The 23707-nt window shown below is 39.0% G+C and overlaps 1 protein-coding gene and 1 long non-coding RNA gene across 9 annotated transcripts in view; one reads left to right on the top strand and one right to left on the bottom strand.

Moving 5' to 3' along the window:
• GRIK1 (glutamate ionotropic receptor kainate type subunit 1) overlaps positions 1 to 23707 on the bottom strand; it is a 359894-nt gene that overhangs the window by 176166 nt on the left and 160021 nt on the right. The window lies entirely within an intron of this gene.
• Positions 1070 to 23510, top strand: LOC148754738 (uncharacterized). Its single transcript, XR_016019695.1, has 3 exons — positions 1070 to 1128; positions 17440 to 20064; positions 22657 to 23510. It is a non-coding gene; the product is annotated as an uncharacterized LOC148754738 (long non-coding RNA).

Below are 23707 nucleotides of genomic sequence, written 5' to 3'. Positions count from 1 at the left end.
TCTCTCTCTCTCTTTTTTTTTTTTTTTTTTTTTAGTTTTTCCTCTCTTATACTCATTTAAAATCCTATGATATTTCATTCAAGAAGACTTCAGTAGCTCTTCTGGGACATACAAGCATCTAATACGAATTAGTGTTTACTCTTTTAATGGCAGGTGCCACAGACAGAGGTCAAGAAAGTTTTCTACCCCAACTCTGGAAATAAAATGACCTTAGCATTCATGCAATGAACAAAATAGGTGTTCTGAACAAATATTTCTGTCAGAAGCAACCATCATCTGAAACAGGTCTGCGAAGTATTTTAAGCTCTATAACATGACTCTGAGGGTAAACATATCTACTTGTTTATCTCTTACAAGGATAACTTTACAGTACATTGATTTTGCTGTAAACTCTTCTGCTCCTTGAAAACCTCAGTTTATTTCATCTTGGGAAGCCAATCCCACCCAAACTGCCTGAGTGGATTTAGAAACGGCTGAGGGCTATCGTAAAGACAGCCCAGGAAGGCAATCTAAATGGGCAAATCAGAACACAGGGCAGAACTGATCAGAAGTTGGTTGTGCTGGGCAGAAACACAGGCCTGGATGACCTGATTTCAGTAAACTTCCCACATTGGTAATCTTGTCAAGGGTGCCTCCCTGGTGTTGCTAACCCCTCACTGCGTGTGTGTGGGCATGTGCGTGGGTGTGCCTGCGCGTGCATGTGTGTGTATACATATTTCTTTTATAAAGTCACTTTTACAAATTATAACATATATCACCTTTCCGCCTTTGAGAAAATTCTAAATTGTACATTCAGAAACCACAAACAGGTTGCTAGGTGTTAGCTCCAGCGTACCTGAGAGGACAGCAGTCAAATCTTCCTACAACCACTTGGAGACAGTTAACATATTTTGCAAGTCTCTTGCATTGCTAAATGAGCCACAGAAATGAAACCAGAGCTGGTAAAAAGCAAAAAAATGATACTTCGTGCCTAAGAGACTGCTAAAAATAACTTGTGTGGAAATAATTAATGATGAATTTGAAAAAAAAATGGAATGACTTTTTCTTTTTCTTTTAGATTTGACATCTGCAAGTGGATTCTGTGGAGAAGCTGTCTTAGAGAGAATAAGAATTCATGGATTGTACAAGGTAACTATTTTTAATCCATGTGTCTGTCTTAAATTATCACAAAGTCAAATAATTTCAAGGAAACTTGGTCATCTAGTAAAGTTCTTACTCATAACTTTGGCTCTTTAGGAACAAAACCATTTAGATGTTGCTAAATACTATTCTTATAGAAAACAACACAGCCTTTTAAAATATATTCAAATCAATATATATATTCATTGCCAAATTAAACTGTGTTGAAGATATAGAATCAAATATGACACTTTCTTGATCCTGTATGCATTCATTTAAAACATTAATTGGGTGTCTACAATAGGCCAGGACTGCTTGGAGGCGATGGGTGTATGCGTGGAAAAAGTAAGACCAAGTTGCTGCTGCCTTCCTGAAAATTGTAGCCTAGTGGAGGGAAAAAAAGACATTAAAGAAAAAGATATTGAATACAATGACAGGCAGTGTAAAACACTGTGATTAAAAATAAAGCAGGGTAAAGGATAAAGGTGACAAGACGAGGGGGCTTTTTTAGATAGGATGCTCTAGATAGACCCCTCTGACCAGGTGACATTTAAACAAGGACTTGAATGGGATGAGAATGAGCAGGAAGGCATTCTAGGGAGAGGGACCCTCATGCCAAAGATGTGCCACAGTAAGAGAAGAGGTTGTGGTGAGCATCGTTCCCGTGGCCAGTGGTCATGTTTGGGCAATGCATGAAGGAATTGCAGGGTAGGAGGCAGGAATAGGATCTGAGGGCAGTATTTGAAGGCATTTTTAAACTGTGCTGATCAGATTGATTTAGGCAAGATTACTAGTATGGAGATTAAAGCTCTAGAAACCAACTCTTTACAAGTCTCACTGCTCTTGTTTCCCATGGAGGGCCATTCTGTACGATCAGGACCTCGTGCAACGCCCAGGCTGCTGGTCAGTACTGATTCCTCCTCCTGCCACTTTGGCAAGGTGCCCTTGGGGGCACACTCAACACTCCCCCACACTCTTCTTTTTGTTGCTTTTCTTGTCGTTAAGAAACTTCTTGTCCCTTTCAAAGTTGCTTTACAAGATTTAGGAAACTGCGTCCGCAAAGTATTAAATGACTATCTCTGGCCATGGTTTGAAATTACAGACCGGATTTGTGGTATGTTGATCAGATCCCTTTATGCTATTCAGTGCTTGGCAGGTTAAGCCATGGTTTATTGGAGTATTGATCCATTTTTGGTCCCTGTTAAACAGTAAAGTAACAATTTTAAAATGCTGCAGACAGCAAATGTGGATGATGGTGGGGGGCAGTGTGAAAGATGGGAGGTGCAGCTACTGCTAAATATCATTTCACCCAAGAAATATATTTTTAAAAATTACCGTAAGGGAAAAGGCCTTTCCTATTTCTATCCTTGGAATTCTAGAACCATTTTAAAGTCACACTGATGTAAAAAAATAGGTTATTTAAATTTAAATAGGCTATAGTCCTCCTAACAGACACATATTTCTTGAAGGATACAGAAGCCTTTCTGATATATTAATTTTATACCAGAACTTTTCAGAGCTTACTGGTTGAATGATCTGTTGGAACATGACCATTTTTATTAAACTGTCATGTCTTAACTTATCCAACGTTACTTTTTTAGTGCAAAATCTCATTAGAGATTTTACATGTTTCCACAGGTAGAGTGGTGGAAAATGGATTGCTGTTGTTTCGTTTGACAAATTCTTGGATCCTTATATATTTTCTTGCATTTGTCCATCCCCAGGAAATGGACTGTTATCACTTTTGCAAGCCTTTGCTGTAGGAAGTAAGCAGAGTCCTTTTGGAAGCTCTGGGTGATGTCTGTGTTTATTTATTTAATCCTGAGGTGGTACAACGACCTCATTTACAGCAATCGGTCAAAGTGAATTTCATGGTGTTCTGTCAAGGAAAGGAGCTTACCATATGCCCTCAAATAAAAATAATGAGTTGGGAAAACTCTGACAAGGAGTTTACCTAATTCTGCAAAATCTTTGGATGCAAGATTCCCTTAAATGAAAATAAAATCATTCATGCAAACATGATTGGGTTTAATTTATTTCTGTTTTTAAAGGGGAATAAAAAAAAGTTTCCATCTTTGTATGCTTCCAAATTCACACTGACTATCTTTAGTATACAGTCCCATGGTTTTATTAGACTTGCATTAAATGGAAATTAAGTATAAAGAGAGAAGAAGAACGAGCAAGGACCTGACAGACATACTTAGAAGGATGTCAGATACTGGGATTGGCAATACAGTGAGCAGACACTCCAAGTGCAACATGTATTTCCTGGGACCAGGACAACACTACATGTTGGTGAGTCGTCCAGCACATGTTAAGTGACAATCTCAGAGAAAAGAGTCTTGCTCTGTCTGAACACACGGAACTTCAGTCACCCTTGAGTAGTAATCCCCACTGCTTGGTGCAGTAAATATATTGGAGGAAGTAGGTTTGTGGATACATTTCTTAAACAAAATTTCACTTTTTGCCATATGGTTTCTTAACATTTTTGATCTGGTCAAATGGAACAGTTTTTGAAATTGTACCTTGATTTTCTTACACTTCGGTTATAAAGAAATTCATGCATGTTTGTATAGTTTCATTTGTTGCATATACCTGTCTAATCCACTTGAGGTTTATTTTTATGTATGGAATGAATCCAAGTGTACACTTTTCCAAATAACTCTCCAATTTTCCCTACAGAACATATCTTTTCCTCATTGTTTTGAGACACCACCCTTCTTGCTTCTAAATTTCCTTATGTAGTTGAGTTTCAGGGTGTTCTATTCTGTTGCATGTCTGCATAATCATGTTATAGTACCACAAGGTTTTAATTATAGAACCTTTATTGCATGGTTTCATACTGGGTAGGGCTAGACCTCTCCTCACTGCTCTCCTTTTCCAAGGTGTTCCTTAGCTATTATGCATGTTTCTTTAGGAGGAGATAGGGGTAAAATGTTTTAATATCTGTAACTAACTCTCAAATAATATATGAACATGTATACGTAAAGAGAGAAAGAGATAAAGTGGATGTAGTTAAATGTTATTGAGCAGTGAATCTTGATGAAGGGTACATGCGAGTTCTTTGTAGGATTATTGCAACTTTTCTGGTGGTCTGTAAATTTTCAAAATACAGCATTGGGAGAAAATCAAAGAAATAAGTTGGGGGGAAATCAGAATGGTTACCATTAACACTTTGCAGGAGGATGGATGGACATGGGGATGGGAGAAAGGCTCTCAGTATGTATTTGAAATAATATAGTTTGTTTTGAACCATCTAAATATATTAACTATTCAAAATAAAGCAAATAAAATCCAAATCAAAATAATTCCCTCTACATATGGGAGCTGTGAATTGGATTTCAAACTTCATCTAAGTTTAGCATCGGGAAATGTATGCAGTATCGTAAAATTCTCGAGACTGGCCCAGATAAGAAAGCTCCTCCTGGTGGTCTGGATGCCCCTGGTAGATGAGACCACTGCTTGAAAGGGTCCAGGAGCAGATGGCCTCTCACTTCCAGAGGAGGAATCTCCAGAAAGTTAGGTTCTTTTTATCTAAAAATGGCAATTCCAAATTATCTTCCTATCTCCTCCTCTTTTTCTAGAAGTTTCTGTATTTATTCAAGGTCACGTGCAAGGAAGTCACTGTATTGGAGTTTGATGGCACATGTTTGCATACTTCTGGCATCACTTTCTCCTTCCCTGTGTCCCATTTTTCAAGCAGGAATGCCAAAGAGGAGAGGGGGCAATGAATGCTGCACAGTTCTCAATCTAGCTGGCACCACCGCTCTCTCTTGGCTCTAAGGCTTTCTTTCTCCATTGAATCCGTGTCTTCTCACCCTTCATCTGGCTACCTCTGTCCTTAAGCCAAGCCTCAATAAAGACTTCACTTGTTCTGAAAAGTTTCTCTGTACTTTTCAAGATGGTGTTAGGTGTTCCTCCCGTGTGCCCCCATACTCCTTTGAATAACCGGAACAAAGAACATTTCATGGTGTTGTATTTTCCTAATAATAACTAACATTTATGGAGTGCTCACTATATAATGAGGGCTTAAATATTCTACTTGATTTTCACATCAATCCCCTGAGGTAGGTGATATTTTTACCTCGATTTTAGAGAAGAGGGAAGTGGGCTTAGAGAAATTTCAGTATTTCCTAAAATAGGCAGACTTTAAGACAACCCCCAGGATACCATCTCCTGGTATCCACATTCCTGTGTAGTCATTTCCCCTGGAGTATGGGCTGGACACAGTAAGTGATTCTGAAAAACAGAATACAGAAAAAGTGATGGATGATATCACTTCTGTGATTTCGTTATAAAAAACTGCGATGTCCACCTTGCTAGTAGATTCTGTTTTTGCCTTCTTGGCTTGTACCATTTGATGAAGCAAGCCAGTATGTTGGAGAGGTCCATGTGGCGAGGAACTGAGAGTGGCCTTCAGCTAACTGCAACCAAGGTCCTCAGTCCAATAACCATCAAGAAATTGAATCTTGTCCACAACTGCATGAGTGAACTCAGAAGCAAATCCCTCCACAATCAAAACTGTAATGAGAACATAGTGATGGGAGAGACTGCAGCCTTTGAAAAACCCTGGTACAGAAGGCATAGCTAAGCTATGTCCAGATTCCTGACTCACAGAAACTGTGAGATAGTAATTTGTACTATATTATACTGCTTTGTTTGAGGGTAAAAATAGATAACTATATATAATTGACTAATAGATTACTTAGCAATAGATAGTTATCAATAGACAATCAATACACTTAAATCTCACAAGTATGAATAATACACAGTTAAAATCCACCAGTTCAGATTCTCTAATGAAGTTTTATGTCATGTGGCCTGGTTTTTTACCAACTGTTTCTTCTTACTTTAAACATAGTGTGACTTATTTCTACCATTCAGCCCTGAGTTTAGTATTTTGTGTGTCCTTAATAATTAGGGAGTGAAAAGTGGGTTCATGAAAATTGAAGTCTTGTGTGGTGAATAAGCCAGTGCAAGTACCACGTTTTACAACTTTGTCTTACTTAAAATTCGGTAAAGAGAAGAAATACACAAAACATACTGCCTCGAAAGTATTATGCACTTCTCCATGCTCGCAGTAACATCAGCACCATCAGTTTTCACATCTTTCTCTCCCGGAATATGGATTAGGGAGCACACATGGGCCCTAATTTGAGGTTAACTCCTATATCGAACATTTGTTAAACAGTTTCTGAATTTCTGCCTTGGAGCCAAGCCCTTGAAATGCAAAGTTGGAGGGAACAGTGCAGAGGGCAATATCAAATGCAAATAGTGATATTACTGTATGACCTGATAAGTGATTTAATTGATTTTTGAACAGAGAACTGTAGGGATAAAGGATAAATCAATTGAGCTTCCATTGGTGGTCTCTCTTGTCTTTCTCTCTTTTACACTTTCTGTTTACACAATGCATGCCCATACCTGTGTACACACACATTGTGGTTTTTGCTAATCCAGTAAACCAAAAATGTCCATTCAGGAGAGTTAGAATTTTATTCAATTACTTTAATTGTAAAGTGATTATGAGAAAAAGCTCAAGTGAAACTACTTGGCTGATCTGAAATAGGGCATTATTGATTTTAGTGAATCATGGAGCAACAGAGGTGAGAGGCTTGATATTAGAGAAGACGACACACAAATAAAAGGCAGAGAATTGCCAACTGAGGATGAACACCTGGAGAAGCAATTTAAAGTCTTGTTCTTTTGATGTTTAAAGTAACTTCTGGTGGTTTTTACGCACACACAAAAGTCTTTTTTTTCTATACCGAAATACTGCCAAACAAAACAAAAAGAAGAGGTATCATTTGCCGTTAGCCTTTATACACACTCCATTCAGCTTAAAAATCCTTTTTTATTTTTTTTACAGGTTTATTAATAGTGAACTTGCATTGCTGCATCTCAGTAAACTACTTTATAATGGTACTTTTTGTCAGCCTATGTGGGCTATCATAAAGTATCGCCCAAGAATATGGGCCATGGCATTTAAGCATTATGCTAGCCAATGAGCAAGGCTATCTTTTTGATTTGGACATATCCAGCTTTTATATATTGGATTATTAACCCAAATTCTTGCTGTGTTCTGTTTTCATGTTCAGTAAGGAATTTTCAGTTGCTATCTGACTTCCTGTGTGGGTCAAGTTGAGTGAAGCAGACCCTCAGAAGAGGTGAAGGAAGAAATGCTTTGTGAGTCAGTTGAGAAAACAGTGGAAAGTATGAACAGGGGTTGTAGACACAGTTTCAGTAGCTCTCAGAGGAAATAGTCTTTGACTTATGGCCAGCCTTTTCACCTTTGCACTTTTGATCAGCTCTTTTCTTTCATTAGAATTTAAACATGTTTTATTCACTCTTGTCTTAAACAACAAAATGAAATAAACACACGGCCACCACTTTTCCCACCAGACTTTCTCCCTGAATCCCAGATAATACTGTGAAAGCAAGTTGTATGTTTATTAACTCTATTCATTTAACTTGGGTTTCTTTACCTATTATTTCCCGCTCACACTGAGAACGACCTTGTTGAATTTCCCAGTAGTATTGCAGTTGTGCTATGCAGATTCAAGAGAAGGGTGGTTTGTCCAAGTTTGTCCACGTCAGTGTAAGGAGGCACTGCCTTCACAGAGGTCATCCAGGGTGAGGCCCAAGTCATTAGTGAAACCTCAGAGGAAAGAGAACCACAGGGGTGGGGTTGGCACTGCAGGGTCCTGTTGCCCTTGTCATCAAGAAGTCTCCTTTCTGGGGCACTTTTGTCAGTCTGCACAGATTTTAGAGTTTGGTATCTTCCTGAACAGTTTAAGAAAGTATAAAGTCCAAAATGCCTAAACTGTAGAAATAACCCAAGTGGATGACTCCTTTTATTTTCATAAATTTGGCCAGAGAAATGGCAACTTGGGCAACTCTGTACATTGTTTTATTAGGTTGGTGCAAAAGTAATTGTGGTTTAAAGGGTTAAAAATAATTGCAAAAACTGAAATTATTTTTACACCAACCTAATTCACTTAGTAATGGTTATGACTCAAATTCTACTAGTGTAGAATACAGAGTGGTATAAGCTCTTGTAATCAACACCAACAGATTCACCTGGTATGAAATCCAAATTTCAACAATCAGGTAAGATCGCATGTTCTGGGCCTACCAAGACACTTGCACACGTAAGAATGCAAAACGCAGAAGCAACCAGTAGAAACAATTATTCTTTTCCATGCTGTGAACATGAAAGTGAGAAGCAGCAAAGAACAACCAACAAACGAATACCCAATTCATATTTCTCATGACAGCTACATGGAATGGGCAGGAAACAAAAATGCAGATAAGAAAATTAAAAACCAGGCCCCTGGTGGCCAGTAACAATTTCTGATGCTAATTTGATCTGGAGTTGCAAATGCAGGGAAGTTCTGTAATTGTTTCTTCTGCATGGAAGAGCACTTGGACTTTTCCGGTAACAGCGTTTCTTTGGAAGCTGCACAAAGTCTCCTTTGATTGCCTGTGATCAAAGCCACAAAGGCAGTCCTGCAATGTCTTAGCATCAGAAAGCCAGGAAAATCAGAATGTTGAGAGTCTATTAATAATTCCTAAGCACATTTTAAGGTGACTGGTACTTCTGAGAGAACTTGATCATTACTAAAAATGATTCGTTTCTGCCCTTCATGCTGTACATGTGGGGAAAAAATTAGCCTTAGGTCTCCGATTAGTAAGTTGCATGTGATGGTGGATTTTGAATGGTGTATTTAACGGTTCTACTCGGAATTTGTGCTGCTGATCTTATAGAGACAGATAGGAATTAAGAGATTCAGCTTTGTCATGGTTTGGATACAGCATAATGGATATGTCTAATAGCCTTGGCCTCAGAGACCCTATCTGTAAAATGGGGTGAGGAACTGGAGTTCCTTGCTCGCTGTAACTCCTTTGGGGTGTCCTCTTTAAAGAGTTTCCTATTTGATTGAATTCATACACCCTCACTTAGAGCCATGGCTGACCCCTGGCAAGATGGCAAGTCATGAGCTTTCTCCTTCGTTTTCTTTCCTTCTCTATGTGTGCACTTTGCAACAGGTTTTGTGTGTGTCAGCAGGACAGGTGCAGGCATCTTACTATGAACTAGTATGCAGCACCTGATAAAGAAGGATAGGATTTGTCTTTTTAACAAGGCAGACAGAAAGAAAAAAGAAAGAAAGAAAGAAAAGAAAGAGAGAGAGAGAGAGAGAGAGAGAGAGAGAGAGAGAGAGAGAGAGAGAAAGAAAGAAAGAAAGAAAGAGAAACCTAACATGTGTGGTAGGATGAAAGCATATTTTAAAGTCAGAAAACGTGCTCATGTATTTCAACTGTGCAATTTATTTTTGTATGAATTTCATCAAATTATTTAACTTGTCTAAGTTCTCAATTCCTTTTTTGTATAATAAAACCTACTCTGTAAGGTTAAAATAAAGTTTAAAAGGTGAAGTGTTTGTGAAAAGTGTAAATTCCTATTTACTATATAAAGTACATAATTAAAATTGTGAAGTCAGTATTATTTTTACCATTCATTTACATGTATTTACATATTTCATGAATTTTAATAATACTGGTAGTAACAGAGTATTAGTAGGAATGGATGTAGTGATAAGAGCTGCCAAATTATTTTTAAATGATGACATTTCATATCAGGGTAGAAGAATTAATTGGGAAGAAGATAGCATCTTTCTGGTGCAATTAAAATATGACCATTCTTACTATAATGTATAAGCTAGTCATCTGGAGTATTTTTTTCCCTTCTTTCTTTCTTTCCTTCCTTCCTTCCTTTCTTCCTTCCTTCCTTTCTTTTTCTTTCTTCTTACTATGCCTCCACTCTGCATCAACAAACTCCAGCCCTTAATGTGCTCTAAAGAAAAGGCTAGCTGACTACAAGATAGAAACATCACCCTGCGCCAGAGCTCTGTAGCTATTTCATCTGGAATTTTGAAGACTTGAGGGTCAAAATAATAGCTTCCATTTGAGGACTAAGCATGGGGTATAGAGACAAAAATGTGTCACCATGCTTGTCCTGAGCTGTTGCTTGCTGAGGCAAATTTTCTTCTGAACATAGGACCCCAGGCAATATGGTCCAAACTCTCCCTGGTTTTCTAACCAGAGTCAGTAGTGAGGGAACAAGGAGCGAGTAGAATGAGAGAAGCAAAAATTGGAAAATGTTGGATAGTCGGGCTCTCTTATAGAGTCTCAGAAGGAAAAAGAACAAGAACAAGAAGGAAAAGAACAAGAAGGAAAAATCTTGTGACACAGATTTCAATTAAGATCCTTTAGCAAAACACTTCCTCCCCCCATCCCTCCTAACTTGAGCCTTTGCACATCACCAGTCCTGACCAGTAATCAGAGCAAAGATGGTAGGACTGGACCTTTCTTCTAGCTCTTCTCACTCAAGTTGCCACTTAGTGACACCTTTTCCCTTCAGGGTTGCTAGTGATGATGAAGGTTTAGCATGACTTCATCTCTGTCAGCGGGAGTCAGCAGTGAGCAAGTTATTATATAGCCATTTCTTAGTGATAGTCCCGGGCCCCCTGAGACCTCTCAACTGTGTCCTCCAGAAGCCTTTTTTTATTCCTCAGTCACACAGCAGGTCTGCTTATGCTCTCAGCCTAATATGCCCTATCTATCTGTTACATGCGAGAGGGTTTTTACTCTAATGGGAAGAAATCTTTGCCTATAACCTGATGGGTACTTAACTATATCCTGATTTTTACATAAGTTGTATGCAATCTGACCAGTTTATTTAATGATCTTTTAATGAGCATTTGCCTCATGACTATTCTCATTACTTTCCATTCCAATTCCACCAAGGGGGGTTTTCACTAGAGGAGATAACTGTCTTCCCTACCTGCCAGTAACACATTTATAAAGTCGATGAGCTCATGCCTATGTGATGGTAGACGTCGTCATTTTATTTGCTTCCAAATATGGCAGGCATATGCTCTCTCCATGATAGAAAATTGGAATTGAAATGGTTAATCTTAGTAGTACTGGCCAAAGATAATAGCCACTAGAGTGAGGGCTCTTCTGAGAAATCCATGATATCTCCAAGGCCTCTTTAGGGTTTACAAGATGTCAATTTCTGTCAATCACATCATCTTGCTTTATGGCCCTCATTTGCCCCAACTCAAATTAAGTTCTATCAATATGATATTGCTTTCTCTTCAAACACCGATTCTCATTGTTTTCTTAGATATTTTTCTGGCTTTATTTTCAGGAAGATTATTTTAAAACTTCTTCCCATACATTGATGTCACCATTGGATTTTAATTACCAAGGATCCTGGCCCAGAAATGCTCAATTCTTGCCTAATAAATTGGATAAACTCATTGTAGCAGGAACTTTCTTACAGGGACATTTGGCTTTGTTCTCCTCTTGATCTCCTTGAGCTTTTAATTTTTTCAGTAAATAGTGATCTGGTGACTTTTATCAGAGGTTGGGGCTACATGGGGCTGTTACTTTGCTTTCATTAGCACGTGTCTGAACACTTGACTCTAGCATCATATCCTTTCCACTAGCTTCTCCCATTCAGTCACCTCCCCTCCCCATTTAACACTTTGAAAGAACAAAGAACTTTATTTTGTTGAGATGGATAATCAGAAACTTATTCTTTGACTACAAGCTGTGAGTACAAAGGACGTGTAACAATTTATAAAAGAGGAAGTCTGTTGTGTTTGAGATGCTTACCATTTCTTGGAGATCAAATACACAGAAGAAATGGGGGTTTAGAAACATTCTACAAAGCAAACTCAAAGAAAAGTGCATGTGTAATGCATTTGTTGCTGACCAGTAACAGGGAAAGAGGTTACTTAAATGATTGAAGAAAGTGGAGCAGAGGAGTCTGCACAAGACAGTCAGAGGAGTTCAGATGTTACGCAGTGGGGTGCTTTATTTCCTATTTGTGGAGTTGAAAAATAAGGTACACAAGACGCTATGTTCTTGTTAGAGGATATCGTGCCAGAGGCAAGAGCTCTTTCTTTGGGGTGTGTGTGTGTGTGTGTGTGTGTGTGTGTGTGTGTGTGTGTGTGTTTTATGAGTTTGCATACTATCTTCTTTCATCCATTCTTAGTGGAAAAAAATATTAGCCCAGTGTATGAGCTAATAATAATTTCATAATATAAATTGTCTAGCACAATGTAAGAAATGGATACCCTTTTCTCCATTAATGACAAAGTGTACTTTGATTAAAACAAACAAATCCTTCATCTGCATTACACCAATAGATAAGAGGTAATTGATGGGAAGATTTTGTTTCCTTGCTAGGAAAATCAATCATATACTTGGTTTGCTTGGCTTTCTGTCAAGAAAACATCTTAACTCTCCACACACTGGAATGTCTTACAGGCAAACAAGTCACTCTGACATGAAGACTACACTGAAATTAATGGTGGACCCTCCACGGACAGTGAACCAGTTTAGTGAAGATAGAGACAAGCTTCTGATGACTGCCAATTCCCATAAAATTGTCCCTAGGAAACCACAGAGTATTTTACCAAATCCCAAATAGCTTCAGGGCAAGAAAGAGAAGTGGGAATAAAAGATAGGAAACAAATTTCTCACGCTGTTCTAGAGTATAAAAACGTGTTGGCAGGGTGTTTTGTAAACAAGTACCTTTAAAAATAACTCCTTTGTTTTGCTAAACAAAAGAGAATCTTTGTTTTCATGTGCAGATATATGGAGTGTTTTAGGTGAATAGTATGAAGACCTGGGGGAATATTCAATGTGCCTCAGAGGATGTAATGGTGTGTGTGGTTGGATAATCTGTGTGCTTGTGCATAGGTGCTTACAGTATCACATGTACATTGAGTAAAACCCCTCTGGATCTAGATATATGAAACCTAGATGAACCAGAGACGGGTGTTGGGATACTTCTTCTCAAGAGGGCATATCCTTCAAAGTCAAGTACACTTTCTTGGATAAACTGACTTATTACCACAACTGCAGTATGCAGATAAGTCTTAGGTGTTCAGAATCTGACCCTGATATGGAGACATCTCCATTGTAAATTAGTCTGAATAGTAAAATATTCTGAACTAACCATCTCTCTTGCATAGTAACATACCAACCAGATGCTTGAACAAATGACTTTGTTCACATGAATTACTCCATACTAATGAATTTAAACAGAGAAGTGGATAGTACAAAACAATAGAAAAATCCAAAGTAACTTATGTGTGGCTTTGTATTGTACCTGGAGAGAGATGAATAGATATAGGCATCATGCCTACTGAAAGAGTCTGAAGTCCCAGATAAGAGACAAAGTATGTGGAAGGAAAAGCTAAACTTCCTACAGAAAATGTATGTAAGGTAGGTTGTAAATCCAGCAGGCAAGGGTTCAAATCTATTTAGTCTAGTTATACAACATCTGAGATCATGGAACCATAGTGTTATTACCTGTGAAATGGGGATAATTTCTACCCTGTGGGATTTCAATGAGGAGATAATACAAAAACATGCAAAGGGTCATGTGATGGCCAGTTCTACATATCAACTTGGCTATGTTACAGTACTCAGTTATTCAATAAGGTACTAATGTAGGTGTTGCTGTGAAGGTATTTTGTAGACATGATTAGTATCTGCAATCAGTTGACGCTAAGTAAGGAAATTATCCTCTATAATCGGAGTGGGCCTGATCCAACCAGGTGATAAGATGCGAGGTCAGACAATTAAGTTCGCGAACTCATCCTAGACAAAATTTTACATACATCATTGCTAAATATCACTACGGTCACCTTTGAAGTACTCCCCTTGGGAAGCTATGCACTGACACCAGTGCCTAGTCCACCCTTCAAAGCAATTTTGGAACTCTTTCTGGAATGGCCATCAGAGCTTTCCTCATATTACCCTTGATGTCCTGAATGTCATCAAAATGTCTTCCTTTCAATATTTCCTTTATCTTCAGGTAAAGAAAGAAGTCATTGGGGGCCAGGTAAGGTGAGTAGGGAGGGTATTCCAATATAGTTATTTGCTTACTGGCTAAAAACTCCCTCACAGACAGTGCCGGGTGAGCTGGTGTATTGTCGTGATGCAAGAGCCATGAATTGTTGGTGAAAAGTTCAGGTCATCTGTCTTTTCCATGCAGACTTTACAGCACTTCTGTATAGTAAACTTGGTTAACTGTTTGTCTAGTTGGTACAAATTCATAATGAATAATCCCCCTGATATCAAAAAACATGAGCAACATCGATGCAACAAGTTCGCGAATTTAATTGTCAGACCTCTTATACGAGCAGAACTGCAGTTGGCCTGAGGAAAGGATCAGTTCTGCCTGTGGACTGCAGTGACAGCCCTTGCCTGAGAATTTCCATCTGTCTGCCTGTCTGTCTGTCTATCTATCTATCTATCTATCTATCTATCTATCTATCTATCTATCTTCTATCTAATTGGTTATGTTTCTTTCATAGAACCGTGACTGATACAGATAGGAAACCCAATATGTTATTTCTCTTATAATCCAGATATGAGGATATATATTTGAAAACATAAATTCTACGTTTTTTTATCAATCTGTAGTGGTTGATGAAAAGTAAAATATTTGATTTCGTCTCACCTCACTAGATTAAACTATAGGAGAATAGAACAGTCCCCTGTCTCCCCCAAGGCTTATCCAGTTATTGTATTAGTACGGCTTCATTGATTTAAAGGGTAGTGATCATACTCATAGTCAGGTAGCCTGACCTTGAGGGGATGAGGCACAAGGAAGCTGGGATTCCCTGGCTGAGAAGGAGGAAAGGTAGGATTTAAGGCTTAGAACGTCAGCATCTACTCGTATGTGAACGTGGAAGGCCCTTTGCCATGTGCCAGGCACTATTCTTAATAGTTAACTTACAGACATTCACTTATGTCATATTCATAGGATGTAAGTACCACTATCATTCCTTTGTTCTAGACGCGAGGTTGGCAGCATAGGGTTTAAGTTACTTATCCTGGAAATCGGTAAAGCCACAGTGGCCATAGCAAGAACATGGCTACACAAAGCAACGTGGCCACAGAACAGAAGCATCACTTTTCATGTCTCCTGATCTGGAGAGATGGGAACAGGTAGCTTCCTTGTCACAAGAGTACAAGCCCCTGCAGCATACAGCATCCGCAGCAGGCCTTGACTGTGGAAGGAAAACTGGAGGGGAGAACGCACAATAATAGGGACAGCTAAGCGGGAGGGATCCTGAAAACAGGCGAGCTAGGCAATGTGTCAGTGTAGGGACCATGTCTCGCTCATTTCCAGGTCTCTAGAATTTAGCTCAGTGCCTGGAAAGTAGTAGTAGTAGTATATGCTCTAGATACCTGCCATGAATTGAGTAGAAAATTTTACCAAGAACTGACCTAGATATTAAGAATGGAAAAGAAATGCAAAGCACAGCCTCTCTGACTGTCTGTGTGATTGACGCCATGGTTTATCTAAGGTCGTCGGATTTATAAAAACCTCTTAAAGATCTGAAAGAACATGTCTGAGTTAAGTAAATGTCTCAAAATACATTTGAGGAGATTCTTATGGAGATATATGAGATATTTGAAATAAATGAGATGATTTTGATTGCATTTGTACTCTTGGGTTTGCCACTTGAAATCCAACCTGGGGACTCGATTGTATACCATCCAATTATAGTTCTAATATCACTTTTGAAAGGGGTTGGTCATCTCAGTCTAATTCCCAACATAGAATGGCTTTAATTTCTAAGTCTCTGCAGAGAGAGCAGTGATTCAGAAGTCAAGGTGGAAGCTTCCCTTAGTTTCTCAGATTAACTATTTTGGTAACTAGTATTCACTGTTCCAATACAGTGCTAATTTTATGATAGCTAAACTTAGGATTTAAATGTATCAATAAACCAAATTGCCCTACTTCTATAAATAAAATATGTTGTTTGTTTTTCTAAATCTGCCCATTTGATTAACTAGCTCAATTCCTTAAATATAGCAAATTTGAAACATAAACAATAACTACCTCTGTGACACTGAGTTTGTTTCCTAGTAGATTCTTCTTTAAAAGATTGTTGGCATTAGGAAAGCATCCTCTTTTTTTTTTTCCCCTCAAGTTCTTGCTCAAAGGAATCAGTCAATCAATAAGAATGTATTGAGTGTCTGCTAGATAATCTTTCTTTCGGAACACTTAATTTTAACCATAGTGTTTCAGCCTTGGCTCTCGTGATATTTTGGGCTGGATAATTCTTTGCTGTGGGAGTGGTCCTGTGTTTTTGGATGTTTAGCAACATTCCTGACCTTTACTAATTAATGCCCACTGTCACTTCTCCCCCAGTTGTGACCATCAAAAAATTCCAGTCATTGACATATATCCCCAACAGGGCAAAATCACTCCCAATTGAGAAACACTGCTTTAAATTCATGAAATAGACAATGTTAGAGAGTGTAGGCTATCTGTGACACATGTTCCCCAGATCTTGGTGGCTTGAGACAGTAAAAAATTATTTTTTGCTCAAATCGGAGTGCAGTGAGGGTCATGATGGGAAGGGGAAGAAGCATGCTCCATGTCAAGGAGGCTTTTATCTTCCAGTGGCTGGAGACATTTTCCACTGGCCAGAATTTAATCATGTTGTCTCACCTAAATCATGTTGTCTCCCAGCATCAAAGGCTGGGAAATATAATCTAGTTGCATGCTAAGGCAGGAAAGAAAGACACTTAGGTGAATAATAGCAAGTCTTGACTGTGTGGATTATAATAAAATAAAACCAACAGATTAAAATAAGCACACAGATTAATGTGATGGCTTTGGAAGGGATTCTCACAAAACTTTATTAGAATAATTTACTTCCAATCAAGAAGTCAATATTTGCTGATATGGCTCTCAAACACTGGGTTAACAACAAACAAACAAAAATGAATGGGTGAGCCCAAAGCCAAGTCATGAGTGGGCATTTGGTAGGATACTGGAGTCTCTTGTAGTCCAACAATCTCTTTGGATCTTTCAAGCCCAACTCAGATCTATCAGGGTTATACCAAGAGTGGTACCTTGGATCTGCTATCTCTAGATTTATATTAGTCAGAAAAATAATCAAGAAACAGAACAAAATAAACCAGTGTTTCTAATTTAGGGATGTCTGCTAGGATGACCCTTCCACACCAGCACTGGGAAGGTAGTAGATGGGCCTAGATTCAGATTCTGGCTTCAGAAGCAGTTCTCTATAGGGCCTTCAGCAATACTCGTAATTTAAAAAAAATGTCCAGTTTCCTTATTTGTAAAAGGAGAATGCTATGCTGTCAAGATCGTTGTTAAGATTAGTCGAACTAATGTAAAATGCTTAGTGAATATAGTACGTGGCACACTGGTACTCATTGTTTTATTTACTTCTTGCTTCCCTGGAATCATAGATTATGCTATCTGTAAGCTGACCAACAGACACACAGACACAACCAGAAAGAGAAGAGAAAGAAGAGGAAACAGGTCAGCCTGAAGTCAGAGACCACAACAAAGGAAGTGAATAGAAACAGATACAGAGAGTTCAAAAAAGCTACAGTAGAGAGGTATGAAATATTAGGTCTGATTGTAAGTAGAATGCATTCTGAAACCCTGAGAAAGAATAATTTCATTAGCTTCCCTTGGTTTGTCTTTGTTTTTTTTACTATGTGATGCCAGCTTATTCCCTTTTTTGCCTTCCCCTCAGCACCCTGAGAGACAGGCAGTGACAACTGCTAAGATTGGTTTGTTTTGGACAATCTTAATAAGCACAATTTTCTCTAAATAATTGTGTGTTTTTTTAAATTCTGAGCAGCCCCAAACCAAAATTTTTAGCAATTGTTTAAACCTTTTTATAATGAAAGTAATAAAGAGTGCTACCATGTATTGGGTGTCCATAATAATCGTTATTATGCTTCAGTTTCAGTTCTTATAGCTGTCTGCAGGAGAGGGATTCCTCTGTTTACAGGAGTGGAATCTGAAATGAACTGATTGGCCTAAGGACAAGGTCTTACTGTTTTGAATCCAGGTTTTCTGACATGAGAGCCTGCTTATTCTCTCTCTAACATGTTTCCTGCCTGTTCTAGGCATACGCAGTGTTGCTAAGGTCTGGTGTTGTTCTAGTGCATTTTCTTTTCTCCTCCAACATGCCCATGTCCATGGCCGCTTGTCAGATTACATGCCCTGTAAAACCCTCACTGATGGAGACAAGGTAACAGGTGAGTAAAGGTGACAATTCGCTGAGAAGCTTAATCATGACTCAGGTATGTCTCCCTAAACTATAGGGGGTGCCATGGGAGGGCCAAATCTTTAAATAAGAGACTCTGGGTGTTTTCTGCAACTTAAGTACAAATGAGCTCAGGGATAGAGAGGGAAGTTATTCTGAGTCTGACAGTGTTCTGAAACTCCCATTTCACCATATAATCAAATTAGCCTTTAAGAGCAGTCACTGCTCCATAGCGTGGCCCCATGGTGCATGAGGAGCTTCAGACATTTTAATTCTCTCTAACAGCTTCCCACAATAAAACAGTTACTGAATTTGAAAGTCACTGGGAGTAATTCCAGTAGATCTTGTTTATACACCATCTTGTGGTGGCTTCTCAAAAACTAGTGGTATAGATTGAATCATTCTCTAAAGTAAAACTACGCAGTTCAACTTTTTTTTTTCACGTGGAGATTTTTAAACTATGGAGGTTTGTTTGTTTGTTTGTTTGTTTGTTTGTTTGTTTTTAGGTGTTCATAGCTTCCTCCATGTAATGCTCTATCCCAGGCAAGGGGACATGGTTTCTCCAGCTACCAAATAGTTTGTCTTTGGAAATGACTCATCTAAATGTCAATCATCATCTCTGTCCAAGAGGCTCTCAGCATTGCAAAGTGCCATTGCGTGTAGCATTCCGAGAGATCACCGGAAAGGCTAATTTATAGAAAAAACCAGACATGTGCTAGAGTTCATTTTAAAAACCACAGCGTTTCTTTCATTTTTCAATTATTCATTTCTCATACAAGAAACAAGGGGTCCACTGTTGCACTCTTCAAATTGCTGGGAATTATTATACTTTTGAAAGTAAGTAGGTCACTTAGAAAGTTTCCCTCCTGGTCTTCAATTATTACAGCTATTTAAGTCATAATTGGTGTTCTAATTCCTCTAGGACTCCAACTATGATTGGAAAAGAAATGACTAACTTTTCAGGGGCACACACTCATGTTTCCTTGATTAGAAAAGAAGACAATATGTGAATCTGCCTTTACTTACTTTTGACAACTTCTGTTTGTGCAGTAACAATTCTATAGCAGTGGCAGCAAGAGGATGGGGCCACCAAATTTGGGGCTTCTGCACAGCCATGCTTTTCTCACAGAACCAGCCTGCCCTAATTTTCAGTGCAATTTAATTTCATTAAAAGGTTAATAAATCCCTGTCAACATGTCCAGTGTAGTACTTGATGCCTCACAGGGATAGCTGGCATTATCTTCTGAAGTTCTAAGATTCTGATTTACAAGGAAAAGATAACACGGCACATTCTTTTCCCACTCCCCTCCCCTACCCACCCCTGTTCCTAACTTGAACTTGAACTTCTGAAGATAAGCGGATTTTCCTCCACCAAATTAGTGCCAGGTTTTTATCTGCTAAGTGGTTTGAATAGCAACTGAGAACATAAAGCCTCAGGTTTTGGAGCTCTCTGTCCATTGATGGTCCAACTATTTGTGGGGAGGTGAAGAGGCAGGCTTGGGGTTAGTATTTAAGCTCACTCATGGCCCTGTCTTTATAGTTTTGTTCTGCCTTTTCTTCTGTCCTAGAAGTGTTAAAGCCAGGAGGATAAACAGAATCTCACGGTGGAACAAGAACCAAATATATTCCTGCAGCTTTGGTAAAGGATAAACTTTACAGGATTGGGATTCCAAGCCCCCAACCTAAGGCAAGATGAGGCGTCCAGAACAGGGGGCATGCTGGGCTTGGGTCGCCCATGACAGTTAAAGCATTGCCTTAAAATGACTGTTGCTAATACAACTGAGTAAATAGAACTTACCAGCTTATGACTAAGGTATGCACAATTTGATTTAAATTTAATTTCTGGCAGTTGTTAGGTTTGTTTGGAATAGTCCCTCACTGTAGAAGCTGCCAATGCAGAAAGGAATGTTCCAGAACTTATGTATTTCCTGAACACATTGTGGGTGCCAAACAAAATGTTGGTTAAATGAATAAAGGAGTTAATTTTTTAAGAAAGACAACAGTTACTTTTGGATTCTTCTGCTCTCGTAAACTGATATGTACACACTCAGGAGCATTCATTGGGAGGAACAAAGAATGGAAGGACATATGGAACTAGTGGGGCCTCAGCTGGGGACTAAAAATGATGTAAGGACTAGGTTAAGACGACCATTTGGGTGTTCGGGAACTGGGAGAATGAATCCGGGAGCTTCCTATCTTTTCACAGATGGGCAGAATAAAGAAAAAAAATAGACAACATGGATGTTGAAAATGTTGTCTAAGATTACGTACCACTTCCTAGTTTAATAGCACCTGAGAACATGCCATTTTTCTACTGAAGTTCAGAAAGCTTTATTTCCTCCCTTTCCTAACCAGTATGGCAAGAGTACAGGGACTTTGTGGGATAGCACCATGCTCATTTCACGCAGCTTCTGGCACTCTCTCTAGGCAGAGTTAATTAATATTATTTAACAGCATTGGTGTTCCCACACCATAGAAATAGTAATTTCCCTATTGCAAAGTCATCTAAAATTTTGTGACAGCTCAGACTCTCCTGTTTTCCTGAATGTCATTCAAAAAGAACACCACCAAAAGAAGCAAATGAACTTTTGTAGAGATGGTTTCTACATTCAAAATTTGGTGCCCAAATTTCCTAAGCAGATCAACAATGAAGCCCCGAAAACAAGGCTGACACCCTATATTTTCCTGAGCAAGTGACCTTATCATAAAGGTCATAGGTTATTGGTTTCTAGATTTTCACATGGTACTTCAAATCAGGAAAACATCAGAACTGTAGATATTGTGAACTCACTTTTTGGTAGTTTGGACACAAAAGTTAAATTATTTCTATACTTGAATAAACTTCATTTTCAATGGATTAAATAATGGAACTTGCCAAGACATGGAAACAACCAAAATGTCCTTCGATAGATGAATGGATAAAGAAGTTGTGGTACATATACACAATGGAATACTATTTGGCGGTAAGAAAAGATCATATAGGAACATTTGTGACAACATGGATGGATCTTGAGAGTATAATGCTCAGTGAAATAAGTCAGACAGAAAAAGCAGAGAACCATATGATTTCACTGATATGTGGTATATAAACCAAAAACAACAAAAGAACAAGACAAACAAATGAGAAACAAAAACTCATAGACACAGACAATAGTTTAGTGGTTACCAGAGGGTAAGGGGGGTGGGAGGTGGGGGGTGGGAGACGAGGGTAAGGGGGATCAAATATATGGTGATGGAAGGAGAACTGACTCTGGGTGGTGAACACACAATGGGATTTATAGATGATGTAATACAGAATGGTACACCTGAAATCTATGTAATTTTACTAACAATTGTCACCCCAATAAATTAAAAAAAATAATATTGGAACTTGTGGATTCAGAAAATATAAGGATTTCAGTCTGCAGACTATTTATAAAATGTGTTCCAAGCCCTTATAGATACTTTTTACTTTACTCCTGGCTTTAAAATATGAAACTGGTAGGTTGAAATAAAACATTTTCAAATAGGAAAAGAAATACTGAAATTATATTTCTTTTAGAAGGCCATGACCTCTTTGCACTTCCGTCTCCCTTATAATGGCCCCTGCCTCTGGCAAAAGCACAGACTTTTAAAAGAACGGGAATATGCTGATGGAATGCCAAAGAGTCAAAGACCTCTATTTATTTTTAAGTTATTTGAACACCTTGCATATACTGTACTAGAGTCTGTAGCATTTTTTCTCTACCTTTATCTGATAATACCATCTAGTATGTACCTTTTTGCTTGCTTTTGGGAGTAGAGATTACACTTTCAGGTAATAGGGAAATCTCACTTGTCCACTCTGCAATTTCCTTTCAATCTTTCTTCTCTTATTTCCCCACCTTATGAGGCCTCCTTGCTATTTCATATCCTAATAGATTACTCAGTGTGCTACCTACACGGCTACAGATTTAAGCTATCATATTTCTTCTTCTATTATTCAACTTCAAACTCTTTTTAAAAATTCCTCTCTTTCCAGCCCCAAATTGGCTATTTAAGATCACTTTTCCCAATAGTCACGGAGAGGCCCTTCAGAGAAAAAAAGATGCTTTTCAGCTGTACCCTGGACCACATCTTCCTGGAGCCAATAAATTGTGCCTTGAATGAGAACTAAGGGAGGGAAGGGACAGCAGGGTAAGACTCCTGTAGGCAAATGCAGCCAACTGAGGTGATATTTGTGATATTGTGATATAATAAGAAATACATATATTTGGTCTTCCTCTCCAGTTCCTAGCACAGACCTCCTAAAACCCTTGCAATTTCCTGAGTGATAGGGGTGGCAGGGTTATATCTGTTATAATATGTGGTCTCAGTCAGTGGATCCTGTTACAAAAGTCTCTAAGTGAATCTCTGGAGGGATAACAATGTCTTTTTTGTGTTCTAGTGAGATGATTGGTGCCTGGAGGTCCCTATATGTCTTCAGGATGGTGGCCAGAAAAGCTAACATGTGATTCGAGTGTTGGAACTTTCAGCCTCACCCTGGGACCTGGAAGAGGAGAGGGGTTGGAAGTTGAGTTAATCACCAACGGCCAATGATTTCATTAATCCTATGTAGTGGCCGGCCCATTAAAAAACACGAAATGAAGGGATTCGGAGAACTTCTGGGCTGATGAACACATAAGGTGCTGGCAGAAGGGTGGGTCTGGAGAGGGCATGCAAGCTCTGTGCCCCTCCCCACAGACCTGGCTCAATGCCTTTCTTCCCCCTGGTTGTTCCTGCGGTGTATCCTATATAATAAACTGGTGATAGTCAGTAAAGCACTTTCATTACTTCCGTGAGCCATTCTAGCAAATTATCAAACATGAGGAGGTGATGGTGGGAACCTCCAATTTATAGCCAATTGGCCAGCAGTATGAGAGTCTTGGACTTGTAATAAGAGTCTGGAGGGGGGTAGTCCTGTGGAACTGAGCCTTTAACCTGTGGAAGCTGTGCTAAGTCCAAGTACTTACTGTCAGAATAGAACTGAGTTGTACAACATCCAGTTTGTATCCAGAGACTTGGAGAATAGGTCTGTGGGGACAGAGCCCAGAGTGCAGTTTCCAGGCTCTCGGCCTCACGTGGAAAGATGCTGGCTCAGGTAGTAAATGCCATCAACTGTGACTGAATGGCCATCAGCTGTGGCTAGTTGGCCATCAGCTGTAACCAGTAAGCAGTTGGCCACTAATATAACTGCCGTGGGTACGTTAGCAGAAAAATGGGGGTTAGCAAGAAGATGGTGGCTGAGCTAGCAAGCCCGGATTGCAGTTAGCAAGTGGGGTTGGTTGGTTGGCAGAGAGAAGTGGATGACGGGCTGCGGATAGTGTGGCTCGGTTATTAAATGGCCATTAGCTGTAATCAGATGGCCATCTGCTGTGGCTGGGTGGCCATCAGCTGCTACCAGTAAGCCATTAGCCACTAATATAACTGCTGTGGCTAGACTTGGGGGTTGGTTGGTT

The sequence above is a fragment of the Rhinolophus sinicus genome, chromosome 17, assembly GCF_057876585.1.
Source record: "Rhinolophus sinicus isolate RSI-liver-muscle chromosome 17, RSI-T2T, whole genome shotgun sequence".
Classification (NCBI taxonomy): domain Eukaryota; kingdom Metazoa; phylum Chordata; class Mammalia; order Chiroptera; family Rhinolophidae; genus Rhinolophus; species Rhinolophus sinicus.
Note: the sequence above shows the minus strand (reverse complement) of the source record. Positions and strands in the feature narration are given on the sequence as shown.